General features: G+C 41.9%; 1 protein-coding gene across 1 annotated transcript in view; it reads right to left on the bottom strand.

Annotated features, from left to right (window-relative positions):
• Positions 1–17,267, bottom strand: part of LOC138976467 (cAMP-dependent protein kinase type II regulatory subunit-like) — a 152,378-nt gene that overhangs the window by 74,171 nt on the left and 60,940 nt on the right. The window contains exon 3 of the mRNA XM_070349319.1: positions 641–750. The gene's annotated coding sequence lies outside the window, so the exon portion shown is untranslated. The remainder of the gene's footprint in view (positions 1–640; positions 751–17,267) is intronic.

Below are 17,267 nucleotides of genomic sequence, written 5' to 3'. Positions count from 1 at the left end.
TACACACACACAAACTCACATGCGCGCGCGCACACACAACATACAAACACAGACACAGCCACACTCACAGTCAGACAAGACATATACAGAGAGACGGTCACACACACACACACACACACACACACACACACACACACACACATGCGAGCGCACACACAAACACACAACACACACGCACATACACCCACACACACACTTACTTGTCTTTCCCCTCAGAAACACACACAGATCAGACAGACAGACTGTGTCAGGAACAGAAAGAGAGAGAGAGAGATTTGGGGGGTGGGGGGGGGGGTTGGTGGGGGCGGAAGTGAGAATGGGAGAACATGACAGAAGAAAACTAATAGAGCGGAGAGAATCCGAGAGAGGGGAGGAAATGAAAGAGAGGGAACTGAGTAACTATCAGAGACGGCTTTTGCTTGAGAGAGGAAAGAAGAATTTGAAAGAACGAATACAGGTAGAGAATGTCAGCGAGGGGAGTCAATAACATGTGAAAAGTTATACAAAAGAGTTAAGAAACGGAAGAAGACACGAGAGCAAGAATATGACAGAGTAAGACAGAGTGTGAAAGAAGGGACAGTGCAAGGTAATGAAGTCGTGTTGTGCAACTCAGTGTCAAAAATTCCAAGAGACCACAAACCCGAAAATCGACGAAGCAGACCTGCAGTCGATGTAGACGGTGCCGAGGGTCACGCTAAGATTGCCGGGAAAGGGACGCTGACGCGGTAATGACACCAAACAGGTCCGTTTCTGCAACAGAGTGTAAATCATGTGAAAATTGGGACAGCAGCGAACCTGACTACAGAGAACATGCAGAAAAGGAATTGTGACAGCAATGACAGAACGTCGCCCTGGATGGCAATCATAGCGTGCAATTCGGGGGTCCGCTTCTGAAAGACAACGAGGAGAACACGATAATCAGACTCACTTTGGCTACATAATAAGCAATCCTGTTAGAGCTTGAATAATTTTGTTACATTCTCCAATAATAATAATTGCTGCAGAATATTACGATGTTCTGCTGACGCAATCAGATTTGTCAGATACAAAAATAGGACCAACTTTAAATTTACTCATTGTGGGAATAACTTGTGGAAATAGTGTTTTTCTGACGCAACAAGCAGTGGATGATAGGAAAATTGGGCCTTGTTTGACGATCAACAATTAGAACTGTTCGTTGGATTCGGAGAATGTTTTGGACATCGACAGTGTTGTTCTGCATACAGCTCTGTTGTTGCTGTGAGGAGAATTAGACTCGAGCTTAACTTAATTCTCATTGTTGACATTGATTGAGAGCTTAGGAAAATAGACAAACCTTGGCTTCATCTACAGTAACAAAACAAAAAAACCAAGAACAAACAAGTTTGCCGAAATTACGGGTGTTTATTTTTGACAATGACAGACGGGCACACTGTTAGCATTTCAGTTTTGAGGTGCGAAGAATGGGAAAATCGGCAGAACTTAGTCTGCAAAGAACGTGCAGTAGGAATAATTACTTTCTGATTCAAAAATGAGAAGCTGCACCAACGGCTGCTGCTTGCTCTGTCGGGTGAATGATGGGAAAATAACACCACCTTTGCCTCAGCGTACAATCATTGATGTTTGTTGGCACGGTAGAGCACTTTTGGCTAATTCTGCTTTGATTCTCGACACTGATGTCTTGGGATTGTTTGGCTGCAATTTGTTTGTCAGTTTTGTTTTAGCGATAGCTGATTTTTGCTTTTCTGGTTTAGACTGTGGACACTTCTTTCTGAACATATTTTGGCAACACTCAACTTTCAGTGTTTTTTGTTTAAACGTGTTTTAGTTGTTGTTGTTGTTGTTGTTGTTGTTGTTGTTGTTGTTGTTGTTGTTGTTGTTTTAGTTGTAGTTGCTGATTTTGTTCTTGTTTTCTTTGTTGTTTTTAGCTTGATTTTGATGTAAAGGAGAGTGATAATCAAATGGCCTTTATGTATCAACAACAAATACTACGACATAGTATTAACAAGACAACGATTACAAGAAGTGTGTAATAAAAATAACAACAACAACAACAACAACAACAACAACAACAACAACAACAACAAAACAGAAATAAGTTTACAGGTCCTTCATATAAAGGTGCTTTACATTGTAAAACATACACAACGAACCTTTTATGGCACCTAAACCTACTCTACCGAATTAATTCCAAAGATTTCACAACAGAACTCTTTTACCAACGATGGTTCAGCAATAGTTAAACAAAAGCGATTCAGAGAACATTAACATCATGGCGTCACACGATCCTGTTGAACCATGTTAAACATTCAACACAAAAGGCAAGCAAGGGCATGCCATCCAAATCCATTAGAAATGCAGTTTACCTATACTAGGAACTAAGAAATCCTCTGCTCGCACGATTATATTGCACTTGTAGCGTGCATGTTTTGTACAGTTCATTCTTGTTCACAGGCGTAGTATTTGCATTGTGATGATTTTTCAGATTTAGGTTACAATTAAAGGCACAGTCCTTCCCATGAAAACAGTTCAGCTTTCTATCTCGGATCATCCCAGGCTTTTACATGGGACAAGGACATCCTTCTCGATCCTCTTGGACACATACCGACAATCAACAGCCTGCTTCATTCCAGTGTAGAATGTATTTCATGAATTAATTCATCAAAAACCACTAGTGGCTGTTAAGACATTTTGCTTTTGTGAACAAGAAACAATTAACAAGTGGCTCTATCCCATCCCCCCCCCCCCCCCCCCATTTCCCCGTCGCGATATAACCTTCGTGGTTGAAAACAACGTTAAACACCAAATAAAGAAAGAAAGAGAGTGTTAAGACATTTATTTCTGAACGAATTAATTCCTCAAAAGGTCACTAGTGGTTTTAAAGAAATTGTTTCATACACAATGCCCACCATGCACAAAATGCAATCAGGATGTTGATGTTTAGTATGTGTCCAGGTGGAGAGATGGTCTCGTTCCATGTAAAAGCTTGAGCAGATCTGAGAGAGTGACCTAAATCGTTTACTGAGAGAGAGAGAGAGAGAGAGAGAGAGAGAGAGAGAGAGAGAGAGAGAGAGAGAGAGAGAGAGAGAGAGAGAGAGAGAGAGAGAGAGAGAGAGAGAGAGAGAGAGAGAGAGATCCCTTTCTGAAAAATGTTCATGTCAGCATGTCAGCATATATTGGGCAAGAGGATACGGTCACAAGGAAACGGTCAACATTTCCAAAGCAAGATTGAAGATAAGACGATCTCTTCCTTTCTGTCTACTTTCCTTCAGAGAAATGCAAAAGTATCACGCAAACTTCGAACGGAACTGGTTTTTTTTGTTTTTTTTCAGTGCTTTTTTCTAAAAGTGATATGTTGCGTGTTAAGCATTATTCAAGGTGCAGGTCTAAAGGTTTTTTCTTTTTCTTCTGATTGTTTGTTTATTTGTGTGTTCGTTTGTTTGTTCATTTGTTTTTGTTATATTTTGTTTGTTTGCTTATCTTGTTTTTTCCACCCTTGTTTATGTTGTTTTTACTGAATAAATGTACAAACAGACAGATAGAGACTGCAAGTCAGACCGGGACAAACAGACAGATAGACAGACAATCAAACACACAGACAGAGACAGAGGCAGCATGCCAGCCAGATACAGAAAGAGAAAGCGGGCACGCACGCACGCATAAGAACACACACACACACACACACACACGCACGCACGCACGCACGCACGCACGCACGCACACACGACACACACACACACACACACACACACACACACACACACACACACACACAGCTGTTAAAAAATGAATTTCTCAAAGAACAATCCTCCAATCTTCCGTCGAAGAAATCAAAGCAGAGCGACGAACTCTTTCACAGAATCCTTAAGAACACGCCATCAGTCAAACTCAATCACCCTGCCACCCCTGTTGTGAACGATTTGGCCAGCAAGACACAAAAAAACTGAACAATCGATACTCTCAATTTCACACACCCCTAAAAGAGAGAATTGTTACCGTGTTGAATCTTTTCTTTTTATTCGTGGTTGTCCCCCACTCGTCCTGTCCGTATTTGGCACGGATGTGGACTTAACTTTTATTTTCTGATTCTGCTGGGACTCTCTGCCTCTGTGATTTTTTGTCTCTGTTGTGACTCTCTCTCTCTCTCTCTCTCTCTCTCTCTCTCTCTCTCTCTCGCGCTCTCTCTTTCTCGCTCTCTCTCTCTCTCTCTCTCTCTCTCTCTCTCTCTCTCTCTCTCTCTCTCTTTCTCTCTCTCCGATTCTGTTCTGACTCTCTCTCTCCGTTTCTGTTCTGCTGCTGTGATTCTCTGTTTCTGTCCTAAATCTCGTTTCGTTTCTGTTCTGACTCAGTGATTGTCTGTTTCTGTTCTGACTCAGTGATTGTCTGTTTCTGTTCTGACTCTCTCTTTTCGTTTCTGTTCTGCCTCTGTGACACTCTGTCTCTGTTCTGAATCTCTCTGTTCTGTACCTATGATTCTCTGTTTCTCTGGGTGTTTTTGTTCTGACTCTGTCTGTGTTTCTGGTCTGCCTCTAGTGATTCTCTTTTTCTGTTCTGACTCTATCCCCCTTTTCGTTTCGTGTCTGTGCTTTGCTATGTCTGTTTACATTTCTAGCTATCTTTTGCTTCAGCTTAAGCCTCTGTTCTGCTGTGTCTTTCTTATGCTCGGCTTGGTCTCCCTTGCTCTGTTTCTGTCTCTGATATAGCTCTCTTCTTTCGAGACTATGTTTCTTTCTTCCTTCTTTTCCGTTTTATTGCTTCCCTGAATCTCTGTTTCTTTACTTCTGTTTCTTTTCTTGGCCTTTCTTTTCATTTGATTCTCTCGTCCAGGATGCCTGTTTTATCGTGTTTATAATACTGTTGGGGCTCCGGGAATTTCTCTTTTTATTCTGAATCACTGTTTCTCTTTTTTTCTCTTTCTTCCTGTTTCCTGGCGTACTCTCTTTTGTTCTGTTTCTTCTTGCAAAATGTCTTTCCTCGTTTCAGTCTGGGTTTTTTTTTTGGTGGCTCCATGTTTCCTCTTTGTATACCTGTTTATGTTTTGATTCTCTGTGTTTTTCTGTTTTTGATCTGGCACTATGTTCCTTTGTTTCAGTTTTGGTTGAAATACTCTCTCCCTTTTTGTTGTTGTTGCTCTTTGTTTCTGTTTCCGTTGTGGCGTCCCCCTTCTCTCTCTGATTTGATCATCCGTTTCACCGTTTTTGTTCTTGCTCTTCGTTTCCTCTGTTTCTGCTTTCCTGCTCTGGCTTTCTATTTCTCTCACTCTCTCCCTAAACGCAAATCACCCTCACCCCCCCCCCCACCCCATCACCCCCCCCCCCCCCACCCCATCACCCCCCCCCCCCCCCGCACCTACTCGCAACCCGCCCGACCCCTCCCTTACACTTCGACTGAAGTTCCCTCTCAATTACAGGCCAGGCAGTCAAAAAGTCACCAACGGTCTCACGCGAACAATACTTTTGGACACGCGCTTCTAGTAAATTGCCGACAGTCCTCGAACCAGACGACAGCTACCATTGATTTTCTTGGCGTTTCTAGTGTCCTGATTTCCATTCGGGGGTTATTTTCAAGTTGTTCTCAGTTAGATGGTGAAAATAATCTGTCTTTAAGCGTCTTTTTTACAGCAATACAGGCTGGGTTCAAAGACACATGCCTCCTCGTGTCAGCAATCGTGTAAATTGTTACAGATTTGAGCAGATGTTTTACACACAAAAAAAGACAATTCTTCTACTTTTGACACATACCAGAAATAGGTAGCCATGCAGCTGTTAACTGTGCTAGTGGGACTATTTTTCTAAAATAATGTTGCAGATTTGACACAGGTGTTAGTTAATAAATTGATGGAAAAAAGTGGCATTCAGTACAGAAAGAAGCCAGGCTGTATATGTTTTGTTTGTGTCCAAACGGAAGGATGCTCTTGCCTTATGTACAAGCCAATACACATCTGTGGTTGTGTACATATAGGTTTCACACTTACCAGTCCAGGATAACTGATAATATTTTCCCATGGAAATATTCTCAGGTCCATGCATTCCTAAGCCTCTGGTCCTAAGGGAACATGCCGAAGATATCTTTGACAAGGCGTGTGATATATTAATTTATTCCATGTCTTTACATGTTCGGTAAAAATCCTTCTTTCTCGACACAAGCCTACTGACATGAAGCTGTTTCTCCACTCTCCAATACCCTCCGCAGGCAATCACCATAACTTTAAATTCATGCGCAAAGACAGTTGTCTTTTGTGTATTAAACTCTTTATTTAAGCGAAAACAAATCAACAAAAACAGAACGCATTCTATTTGACTATTTTCTTTTTTTTCGTACCAAGAAGGCTAAGGTTAACAACAATTTTGCTGTTGGAATTGATCGACGATTATTTTGTTCAAGAGTTTATCGCCTTGAATCGCTCGGTGACATTTACCCAACGAAAAAAACAAAAACAAAAACAACGCTGAACGAATCAATTGCAGGTATAGTTAGCTCGGTTCAGTACGACGGGCAAAGAAATTAAAAAGCCATACGAATATTGATTTCACTCAGAGAAAAACAGGACGCGCGCCCACAGAATGGACTCCCCTGAAATGAGAAGTTCGATCAAAGTTGCGGCCCTTTGCCCCTTTCACTTGTGTAGTCTTTTTGCGACGTTGTTGATTTGTGTTTTGAGTTCATCGTTTTGCTGTTGTTGCGTTTAACTCACTTTCTACGGTTAGTTTTGCTTGTTTGAATTACCTTTTATTCTGTTTTTGTTTTTCCTTCTGAAGTAGACGTTGTGCACTACTGATAATTGGAACATTGCTTCAATGGTGAACCAGATTGTCAACTGAAACTCAAAAAGTGTCATGATTAATTTTGATTTTGATGATGGAAAACTTCCTTCGCTAAAATGTTGCCAAATTCTGCGAATACAAATTCAGAGATACAGAATTCTTCAACACTGCTCAAAACAATGATTTGATTGATGCGACAACAAAAATTGGATCCGAGTTTGCTCTCAAGGACCCGGTTCAGCCTTTTCAGAGAACAGGTTACCTCCCCTCTTGCCCCTGGATCGCCTGCTTTGCGCCCCTTTATCTTGGAGTAAATATAGGGCAGTCTTGGTCATCAAGGCGCTTGCGGGCGAGATTTAGGACGAGAGGCCCTGCCAGATTGATCGATAAATCTAGGTTTGCCGAGACTAGCCACAGTACAATAGCGAGAACTTGATTTGGTTTCTTTACTTACATGGTCAATTTTACACTTCTGCAAAAGAGCTATCATCGTGTTTTCCGTGCTGTGATTGTACAATAAAGCATTTAACATACGACGTGACTTAACTTCAATATTGTAGACTGATGTTTTCAAGACATATCACATCTTTCCATGAGAAGATACTCCAGAAATAGACATTGACTCTTCTATTTACCTATCCCAGCAAAGCTATACCGGTGTCTGTTTTACTACATAACAGCACTGCTTTCAAACGACAGACGTGTCCCTGTTTTGCATTGTTCAAAGGTTACTCTGCCTACAAGCCGCTGTTTGTTCACTCGAATATTGCTCTACTTACTTTTCATTTTAAACAAAAAAGTCGCCATAAGCACTTTAAAGGCACAGTAAGCCTCCCGTAAACCATCACAGAGCTCCCCGAGCGTCTACATATAGTACAAGCATACTTCCATTTGAACGCTCACCGAACGGGAACATCCTGGCTGCTTTCTGTCGAGCGTGAGAAATGTTCAAAGAATTTATTTTCGTGGACTTGGTCCTCTACAACAATGGCGCCTCGTTTTGGTGATGGACGGCTGTTATGAATACCGGAAATCACGCCCGGACAGTAAGCCTCCCGTAAACCATCACAGATACTGTCAGGCTTTTACACACAGTACAAACACCCTTCCATTTGAACGCTCACCAAACGGGAACATTCTAAGTGCCCTACGTAAAGAGCGAGCAATTTTTAAAGAATTAATTTTGCAGATTGTCTCGAACACTTTTTGGACCCATCCTGAACTCAGGTCAAACATGAGTTACTTCCCTTCGGGTCTCATTCTATCGATGTAAACTGGCGATAGCCGTGAATCGATGATTATCAAAATGTTTTTGGACCGTGGTGCGTTTTTGCGCTAGACCTAACTTTTAAAATTGAAATAATAAATTGACAGCTTGTTACACAAACATTCTTTAATCATAAAATAATTCTTTTTTCATCAAGACAAGATCAGTACAATTCGAAGTTGTGAAAGTTTGAAAAAAGAAAAGCCCGGAAGCAGGGTCACGCAAGGGTCGTAGCAGACGACGGTTTATGCATATCGCCGTTCCTCTCAACAGTCAAAAGCCATCGCTAGAGTTCTTGCGAACCACAGCCGTTTGTTTCGTGCATAAAAACGTGCTATTGTAAATAAGCTCACGTCGAGTCGCATTCAAATGACTAACTGACGACTACATTGTGAAAAAGGGAAACTGGATCACACGGGTTCACGATGGCTCAGGGGTAAGATAAACCACGCAAAAATAAATTCTTTGAAAATTGTTCGCTCTTTACGGAGGGCACCTAGGATGTTCTCAATCGGTGAGTGTTTAAATGAAAGGGTGTTTGTACTGTGTGTAAAAGCCTGACCGTATCTGTGATGGTTTACGGGAGGCTTACTGTGCCTTTAAAAACAAACGCCGGTCTTATTATTTTGAGACACAAGCACACGCAAGCCTGAAAGTGATCCTTCGGCTTAGGTATCACGCAAGCAGTGCGTGTGTATGTCTGAGAAACAAAACGAAGCAGACAGATTATACAGCAACTTTATTCTATAATGCCGACCAAGTCGCACTTCTTGTAACTGAAAACTGACTTATGTTTAAATTGACTTGTATTTGACCCTTTTAACTGTACCATCCATAACAATGTTCTTAAATGACTTACCCAACCTTGCGGAAGAGAACAACATTCTCAATGTGCCATAATAAACTTTAAATCCCTTTCACAAAGCCTCCGTATTACCACCAACTCAAGGACTTTCATTGGGTTCACAGCCAACAAAGAAATGAGTCACGTTAGTATACCGGCTTCAAGCATACAAAAGAAACAGGGGTAAACCCACACAGGAACAGAGCCGACTTTAAGAGTTAAAGGCGCAGTCCTTCCCGTGAAAACAGTTCTACTCATTGTCTTGGGGCCTGGTAGCTCAGTTGGTAGAGCATTGGACTTGTGATCCTAAGGTCGCAGGTTCGAATCCGGGCCGGGACGGACACGGGTCAACTTTACGTGCAGACTCAGAGACGGTGTTCAACCCCCGTGTCACCACTGTGACACGTAAAAGCCCTCGGTCATTCTGCCATAAGTGTAGGTGGCTGATTACACATAAACACGCATACACCTGGGTAGCGCGACTCTGTTGCTGCTAGCTTTCCACTGGGAGGAAGCGACCCGAATTTCCTAGCGATGGGACAAAGTAATGACAATGGAACAAAAATCTCAGACCTGCCCAGGCGATAAACTAATCCCTCCACGCGGACGCATTCTAATAGTCAACTGCCAAGGCGCTTTCTGATCAAAATGGAATTTACGAATTACATTCAAAATTACAAAAAGCATGGCCGCACGACCCCCCCCCCCCCCCTCCTGCAGGGTAAACTTTTTTTGTGATCCTATGATCCTTCAGTAAAATTATGTTTAAAGTATAAGCTGTTTGGCGACCTGGCGGCTCTGAAGGCGACGGCGACTTTTGTAGCCTACGCACCACACGAGTGAACGTCTGAAGAAAAAAGCGAGGAAGAAGGAGAATTAATTTCTTTAACTGACACCATGTACCAGTAGCAATCTGTGAAATGAATTCATTAGCAATTATCATCATGCAAAACAAGTATGGGCATATCTATGACGGTGAACATTATAAGATGTTTGATGGGTTGTTGACAGACCAGCTTTGTTGTCGGTCCGAGGGGATATCTTCTTTTGTTTCATATTTATTGATTAAGGCTGAATGGATTTATTGCATAGGGAACATGAGATTTATTTCCCAGGTGTTTGTGAATGAAAACTCGTAAAAATGATGACAAGATGCTTTATCCTACATATACATATGAGAGACACCACCCATGAGATAACAATATCGTTCAATTCATCAGTGGTGATATCATGTAAATGAGGTCGTGTCTGGCAGGGACCTGATTTTCCACTGCTCATAATGCCAAATTCACCCAGCCAAACGTCATTCTAAAAACACTTTTGCGCTTGCTGTTACCCTTGGAAGAATGTTCAGAACTAGCATGTCAAGCGTTACTTTCTAGAGTGTCGTCGCTTTCCTTTGACGTCAAAGATTGCACGAGGCTTTGGAAGAGATCGAGGTTCAATTTGGACGCGTCGACTTCGGAATGCTTGGAGCAGAAGGCACGCAAGTACAGTGTAGTCAGAATACTACATGGCTTGCTCTGTAGTACCAGGTTTACACATGTTGCATTTTCAAAGCAATCCATGTAGTACTCTCCATGTACACGGGAAGGACTGAGCCTGTCTATCAGATATCAACCCCAAGGGAAGTCACGTGAACCAAACAGTTAACCCATATACTTTACAGGGTTGCCACGGCGCACACGCTCGGGTGCAAAAGAGTGTTTTGACAGTCTTGGCGATCAGTAAATGCGCTGAAACTTTCGCACCGGATGTTCGGGACAATAAAATGGAAGCATAGAGAATTTAAGGGCAAGAAAAACAAGTCGCGTAAGGCGAAAATACAATATTTAGTCAAGTAGCTGTCGAACTCACAGAATGAAACTGAACGCAATGCCATTTTTCAGCAAGACCGTATACTCGTAGCATCGTCAGTCCACCGCTCATGGCAAAGGCAGTGAAATTGACAAGAAGAGCGGGGTAGTAGTTGCGCTAAGAAGGATAGCACGCTTTTCTGTACCTCTCTTTGTTTTAACTTTCTGAGCGTGTTTTTAATCCAAACATATCATATCTATATGTTTTTGGAATCAGGAACCGACAAGGAATAAGATGAAAGTGTTTTTAAATTGATTTCGACAATTTAATTTTGATAATAATTTTTATATATTTAATTTTCAGACCTTGTTTTTAATCCGAATATAACATATTTATATGTTTTTGGAATCAGCAAATGATGGAGAATAAGATAAACGTAAATTTGGATCGTTTTATAAATTTTTATTTTTTTTTACAATTTTCAGATTTTTAATGACCAAAGTCATTAATTAATGTTTAAGCCACCAAGCTGAAATGCAATACCGAAGTCCGGGCTTCGTCGAAGATTACTTGACCAAAATTTCAAAATGAGGGCGTGACAGTGCCGCCTCAACTTTCACGAAAAGCCGGATATGACGTCATCAAAGACATTTATCAAAAAAATGAAAAAAACGTTCGGGGATTTCATACCCAGGAACTCTCATGTCAAATTTCATAAAGATCGGTCCAGTAGTTTAGTCTGAATCGCTCTACACACACACACACACGCACAGACACACATACACCACGACCCTCGTTTCGATTCCCCCTCGATGTTAAAATATTTAGTCAAAACTTGACTAAATATAAAAAGCACACATCCGAGTTTATTCCTCTTGGAGTGAAGGCCTCACAAAGCGATTAAAACAGCTTGATAGTAGATAAACCGACTTACACGCCAATTAAAAGAGTGCAGCTCTACAAACGGGGGGGGGGGGGGGGGGGGGGGGCACGGGATACAGATGGAAATCGTATGTACAGAGGCACTGAGTTCTTTTAGTTGGGACAGCCAAATAACTCTTGCAAGCAATTGTATGTGTTGGACAGTGCACGCACGCAGATCCTCACATTCACCTCCCCCCTCTCCCGAAAAAAAAACACCCAACCACACACACACGCCCGCGGAGACATTCATACAGATATATAGGCACACTGGGTACACAGCTGAAGAGCTTAAAGACCAGCATTTATCAAAGAAACATTCTGAACATAAACAATCAAACAAACGAACATCATCCATCACCATCACCCACCACCACCAAAAGCAACACTTAAATCAACAACTACAGCAACATCATAACACCAACAACAATAACAACTGCTTTTGCAGCAGAAACAACAACAACAACAACAACAACAACAACAACAACTTGACAACGACCTGACAACACCGTCATTCACAAGAGACTCGAAGAGAACCATCTACACAAACCCTGGACGTGGAGTGACACACAAGCGGGCAATCCGGCAGCGGACGCCAACAGCCTTTAGCTTCCCTCGGATTGGCCGCACCAGTCATTTCCTCGACAGCCAACTGTCATAGCGCGCGCAGTCCCAAAGGCCCAGAGTGCAGAATTCAATCACGGTTATGACCACTTTGGCTTTCCATGCAAAATAAAAACAATCTGCTGCGTACTGTTCGGACGTTATGGAAGGCCGAAAGAGACAACGTGCAGAATTCAAGATGGTTAGCGACCACTTTGACATTCCGTACGAAACACAATCAAGCTGCTATACATACTGTTCGGAAGTTATGGACAGCCGAAACAGACAACGTGCAGAATTCAGGTATGGTCACGACCACTTTGGGTTTCCGTACTAAGCAAAAACATCTGTTGTGTAGTCTTTACGTTACTTCAGTCACCATGTAGAGGCGACAGCGACAACGCGTAGAGTTCAGTCATGGCAAGGATCCCTTCGGCTTTCAATACAAAGCAATAAAACGAATCTTAAACACATTCTTCAATTTCCTTGCAGGTGCTGTAGATGGCCAATACAGACAGTGTACTTATTCCCCCCTCTGCTTCTTTACCTCTGTAAACTTGTAGAGCTAGTTATTTTTCGATAATGACCCAGCAACCAAACAAATAACGAGCCAGCAACAGCCTGAATCCTCGATAGTGCAATGGGTTGAGAAGCTGTTCTGTTTTGGTACTACTTTTGCGACTGAAAAGTTCCGAACGCTCTATACGTACGAAATATACATCTCTGGAGCAAAAAATACAAACATACCGCATTTAAATTAACAACTACAGGCCTGAACACATGAATCTCCATATAAAATCCATGAGTTAGGTTGTTTTCTGAATCTAGATCTGCCGTGCACAAACCGTTCATCACAAGCAAATTCCCAAGGCAAGTAACTCATACTCTAGCCGACAAGAGTAGTTCCCCTTCTTTTAACGCAGTTTCTTCGACAACACTGACTGCAATCCGACGGTCAGTTTTCAACAATATTTCATTTTATAAACAGATCACACGCAACCAAATGCACACATCTCATCAATTTAAACAACATAAAGCGGTTTCATACACTATTTTCCCCAGAAAACTGAACTTCATACAGTAATTAACGTTGGAACACGGGTGCAAAAGTTCGTCTGCTAGTCCCATTTGACGAAAGAACATTATCCTATGCGATACTAAAACATAAACAGAACACACACTATCTTCCTTTACCGCCACAGCAGAATAACAGCATATCTGTGTACTTGATTTTAGTCTAAAACAGGGAAACTGACAAGAAGTGTTAACAGAATGGAATGATTTGCACGGAACTATACAACCGCGCATTAATCGATCGCCTGCGCAGGTTGACTGGTTGAGTGATTCGGATTCGATCAAACTTTCGCACAAAAACTCCTGTTTTCTTTGAATAACTGAAGAAAGGAGGAATAAAGAGGTTACACACCTCGTCTCAGTGATTATTAAAAATAATGGTCTCAGTTCGCGGTCATGAAAAAGCTCGCTGAAGCTCGCATTTTTCATGATCCGCCAACTTCGACCATTATTTTTAATAATCACTGAGACGCGGCATGTAATCTCTACATAATCCTTCCATTGTAATGATAACTGTAGCTCGACATACAATGCAAACATAATCTGCTGCATGCTCTTCAGACGCTATGATAGGCCAATGCAGACACCGTACAGAATGCGATTATGTAATGACCACTCCTGCTCTCCATACAAAGCAAAAACCTTCTGCTGTACACCCTTGATACGCCTTCAGACGCCATGGACAGCCAAAACAGATGACTTGTTGGTTTTCATTTTTCATTTTCGTCACTTTACTATCCCATTCCTGGGAACTTCGGGTCTTCCACCCATTGGAAAGCTAGCAGCATCAAGAGTCTTGCTACCCAGAAGAGTGCACGTTTAAGTGCAATCAGCCACCTGCACTTTGGACAGAATAACCGAGGTATTTTACGCGCCGTAGCGGTGACACGATGGTGGGACATGGATAACGTCACTGAGTCTTCACATAACGTTGACCCGTGTCCGTCCCGGCCTGGAATCGACCTCTTGACCCGAGGATCGCAAGTCTAGCTAGTGCTCTACCAACTGAGCTACCAGGCCCCAGAATGCAGAATTCAGACATGGAAATGACCACGTCGGTTCCCCGTGCAAACCAAAAACAATCTGCTGCATACTCTTGATGTTCCTCCAGCCACTATGGAAGGCCAATGCAGACACAAACGCGCTGGAGAAGGCGCTCAGAACGTGACCCAAAAGAGCAATCGATGCTATGGAGATTCTAAAGGATTTCCTAGAGAAAGGCCTGGATTAAGATCTGCTATGCTTCCGCCGGGCCCAAAAAAGTCTAAATGGAGTTGCAGGGATGGGCATAGAAATGACCGAAAGAGAGCTAATGTATTATCGGGGATATTGTGCAACCCCACAGTGTAAAACCAACAAGAAGGCCAAACCCTGGCGCCGGAATTTGACTTGGTAATGGCATGTCACGTCACTTTTTACAGTTCAAGAGGCTGGTGTCCCTTGCATGCTGAGCAGTTTCAGAAAGGCATAAAAACGGCAACAGCAGAACAAGGCATGCTTTAAAATTCAACGTTTTTCAAAGCGAAAAGGGCAGCACTCGAAGAAAAACGAAAGAGGTTGTCATTTCGCAGTAAAATGCCTGATGAATAAAACAGAACAAAGCAATGCAAAACAGAAAAGAACAGAACAAAACGGAAGGCTTAATAACAGAACGGAAAGGAACAGAACAAGACAAGGCCACGCAAAACAAAACAAACAAACACACAATCAAGCAAACAAACAATAACACAATATACAAGAAAACAACTTCAAAGCAGCACACATACACACACACACACACACACACACACACACACACACACACAGACACACACACACACACACACACACACACACACACACACACACACACATACACACACACAGACACACACACGAAGAAAAGAAAACACAGTAGCCTACGTCCTCGTTAGACTTAATTATTAACCAATACTAATGCCACCACTCATAGGAATCATACTCGAGATCACAGCTTTCGTTTGTTCTATTTTTATAATTGATCAATGTAAACCATCTGCACAAATCAAGACGTATCACTTTCTAACCACGTTCCTTTTTTCTCATCTACACTGGCACATACCAGTAACATTCATGGAAAGGGACGAACTAATTCTGAAGGGGCGAAAACTGACAAGTTGATGTACGTTACATCACAACATCATCTGCCCTTATCTGAATTTACGGCATCCCTTTCCTCGACTTACTTCAAATACTTATTTATCTACGATAGATGCAGCACAAGGAAATAATCGGAAGTGTGTAAAATTTACCACGGACTTTTCCCGGTCTTTCTTCTTAAAATCTCTATCGACGATATAACACACAAAAAACTTATCTAATGTCTTTACACCTTTTTTATTCTATATTTTTACTTTCTTCTGTTTTAATTTGAGCAATCCACCATGTAAAACAACAATATCATCAACGTTTTTCTGATGTTTGTACATGAACCTTTTTGCAACGACCGTTTTCCTGCCGTGCTTTGATCGCTAGAATGGCTTAATCCAAGATGTAGCATAACGATGTTACCGAGTTAAGTTAAAATTACGGCGACCCTCTTCCTATATTGCCTCATCTGCCATGTAACACTAAACAATATCATCCAAGCTGATTTAATAATGTCCTGACATCCTTGTCCTGTCTCGCTTCTCCAATCACACCCTGTCAGAAAAAAAGTAAATGATGGCATCCAACAAAGTTTTACACGTGAGTGCGCCATATTTAGACGGGGGAAAAATCTCGCGCTTCATTTGCACGCTCGTCTCATTTCGAGTTCACCCCGAGGCCATGTTGGAATTTTGTGGGAAGCCAAATGGGGTCCTTTCACCCACCCGAAGCAATAATGAGTTAAATGTCCTCAAACAGACCCCTGAGGCCTGTCTGGCACTGGAGATTGGTGTATTCTTAAACATTATCGCCCCACTAACCTGATTTTCGATAATTTTGTCGGCTTTAGGCAAAGGCTTGGGTACTGCAACTTTAAAAAAAAATAAAAAAAATAAAAAAAATAAAAATTTTTGGTCGTGGTGGTTTTCAACACGCGTGCGGGGAAAATGCTAAAACGTTTCACAAAAAGATAGTTTTCTGAATGCATGCATTTCTTTGTGAGGGTGTGAGTCTTTTGTCTCTACCATTAAAGAGGATTTTTTTTTTTAAGTACAAGTTTATTTTAATTTGAAAGTTTCTTTTAAAGGTGATTAAATTTCAGAGCCACCTTTCAAAACCAAAAGAATACACCAAGACGTCTCTTCCTGGCCCCATAGTGAAATCTCTGACGTCACGAGCAAAGCGAAGTTCGAGAAGACATCATTTATACAAACAATGGCGTCCAAAAAAAAGTTATGCCACATCTTATATTTCTCCCGAAGAAATGACAAGGACCGTCAAGAAAAAAAGTTTGCCTTGGTGACTTCGTCATATCCGCAGGGGAAAAATACTGGTGAGGTCACCACCAGGCTGTTCATGTATCGATATATTGTATATCATTAAGATGGAAACGTCGCAAGAGTGCGCATGCGCACCAAGAAACTAATTATGATAGCGTAATCTGAAACCGCAGATGTTTATGCACATGCAGCAATAACTATCCTAATCTGAACCCGCTTCGGATGGAAAAGTCGCAAAAGTGCAATAATATTTGCAATCCTTAGGTTCAGGGTGCAATAAGTAGCGTAATCTAAAACCGCTTAGAATGCAAAAATCACAACAGTGGCGCAAACAATATTGGATGGAAACGAGTTATATGCAAATGAAGGTTCGGAGCCGAGGAAGAAAGAATTCTCCGTTTCTCCCGCTGTAATTCAGGTCTAATGTGGCGTTATGATTGAGCCGGAATCATTTCATTGCTAAAAGAGTTATAAATGATTTAGTGCTGACATTGAAAAATATTGAAATGGGTACGCAGACGAGAATATAATGCACAGACACACAGACTAGCATACAGGCCGACAAACAAGTGTGGTCACACGCACACACGCACGCATGCATACACGCACACGCACACACGCACTCGCGCATG

This window comes from Littorina saxatilis, linkage group LG1, assembly GCF_037325665.1.
Source record: "Littorina saxatilis isolate snail1 linkage group LG1, US_GU_Lsax_2.0, whole genome shotgun sequence".
Lineage (NCBI taxonomy): Eukaryota > Metazoa > Mollusca > Gastropoda > Littorinimorpha > Littorinidae > Littorina > Littorina saxatilis.
The sequence above is the reverse complement of the archived record's forward strand: the minus strand, read 5'-3'. Positions and strand labels throughout refer to the sequence as shown.